The 1,944-nt window shown below is 44.1% G+C and overlaps 1 non-coding gene across 1 annotated transcript; it reads right to left on the bottom strand.

Moving 5' to 3' along the window:
* Nucleotides 1–1,038: 1,038 nt before the first annotated feature.
* On the bottom strand, nt 1,039–1,120 carry trnas-uga (transfer RNA serine (anticodon UGA)). The gene has a single exon. It is a non-coding gene; the product is annotated as a tRNA-Ser (tRNA).
* Between the last annotated feature and the right edge of the window lie 824 nt (nt 1,121–1,944).

A 1,944-nucleotide genomic window follows, 5' to 3' on the forward strand; every position in this document is an offset into this window, starting at 1 on the left:
GGAGATGGCAGCAGTGCGCAATTGTTTGGATAACCTGTTTGTGTCCGCAGATCTCGACAGGAATGGAGCTGCTGCTGCACGGGCAGCTGGACAAGCAAGCGGCACAGATATTAACAAACTGCACCCGCTCCAAATAGATTCCCCAAATTATTGAACAAAACAAAAACAAGCACAAATCATATTTTAAGAAAGTATGACAGTGTCTCTGAAAACAATATACCAACACCTCATAAAGAATCGATTTGCCTAGACTAATTCAAAATCAACCGTTTCAATATCAGCCTTAATTCCTTGCCAGTTCTCAGACAGGCGCTGAAGGGTGAGAAGATTGCATCACTTTTCAAGGTCCTGCTCAATAAAATCAATCACAGACCCATGATCTGCTTTCCTCCTGTTCTCAGACACATCCACTTTCTACAAGGGCGCACTAACTGGTTTTCAGAGTAAGAGTCAGACTGCAGTCACCTCGTTCTCTCTCGATCCCTTTATCTCAGAGCCACCTCACAACCAGGAATGGAACTTCTCACAGAGCCAAGAATGGAATAGGTTGTCGATTCTTTCACTGATTCAGGACCGTCCATCACCAGGACGTGTTGGTCCAAAAGAGTTGGGATGAGATGGGGCTGAGTTTCGCTGTGTATCCAATGAGTCCCCGGAGAAGCACAAAAACAATGAGTGAGGGAGAGTGAAAGAAACAAAGAAACAGATAGAGACAACGGAAAGAGAACAAGAAAATATTTTAAAAATATGTTCCATTTCTGCCACGATCTTTTTACCCAGAAATACATTCAGCTGAATGAAACCAAACCACGTTTCCATTCGCTGCCGTTGCTGCTTCTCCTTCCGAACGTTGCAGCAAATGTTGTTATTTACTGATTGCTGTTTTGGGTGTGAGTTCCTTATTCATCTGAATATTTCGTTCAGTACCCCCCCCCAAAAATGTTAAATATCTGGCTGAACTTGATTAACGTTCAAACCGCTTATTTACAAACAATCGGAAAACGTACTAATTTTCGAAGAAACAATTCGAATCACAGCCGCTGCGAGCAGGATTCGAACCTGCGCGGGGAGACCCCATTGGATTTCAAGTCCAACGCCTTAACCACTCGGCCATCGCAGCTGCGTTCAACGTATCATTTATTAGTTATTTGGTCGATGGAATACATTCTAAAACCAGCCTGGAATCACTCCAGGAAGTTATTCCATTCAAGCGACCAATAGTCGGCCGGTGCAGACACGGTGGGCCGAATGGCCTCCTTCTGCACTGTAAATTCAATGATAATCTATGATTAATCTAGGAAAAAGGTTCGGCACAACATCGTGGGCCGAAGGGCCTGTACTGTGCTGTATTTTTCTAAGTTCTGATAGTGTTTATGTGAGGAGGGGTTGATACTTCGTGGAAAATGGCCATTGGATTTGGAGAGAAGCCTTGAGAGACTCGAAAATCGCAACTCCCTAAACGCACAATTCCACTGATTTAATAGTTTGTGTCACAACATCAGTTACATTGGAAATATATTAGAAATTCAAATGGAACAGGACCACACTTCCCAGTCTGGAAGAAAATTAAAATGATGGAATCTAGAAATTACGGCACAGAAAGAGACCTGTGCAGGCCGAATGGTCACGTGATGACCTGATGACGCAAATAACATGATCACGTGTCTGGATTCGAGCAGTTCTCCCCGGATCGCGGTCAGAGCAGAAACCAGGAGCACCTGCTCAATTATTAATTTAATTATTTTTTATTACAAGACCTTGGTCGCCAGTCATTGAGAGACCAGCATTTCTACATGGTGTCAGGAGTGGGCAGTATGGCAGAAGGACTCCACCGCATCAACCTCCTTGTATCATCGAATCGTAAAATCTCCAGAACAGAAGGAGGCCATTCGACCCAACGAGTCAACACTGACCCTCCAAATGAGCACCGCCGCTAATCTGCAA

The sequence above is a fragment of the Scyliorhinus torazame genome, chromosome 24, assembly GCF_047496885.1.
Source record: "Scyliorhinus torazame isolate Kashiwa2021f chromosome 24, sScyTor2.1, whole genome shotgun sequence".
NCBI lineage: Eukaryota > Metazoa > Chordata > Chondrichthyes > Carcharhiniformes > Scyliorhinidae > Scyliorhinus > Scyliorhinus torazame.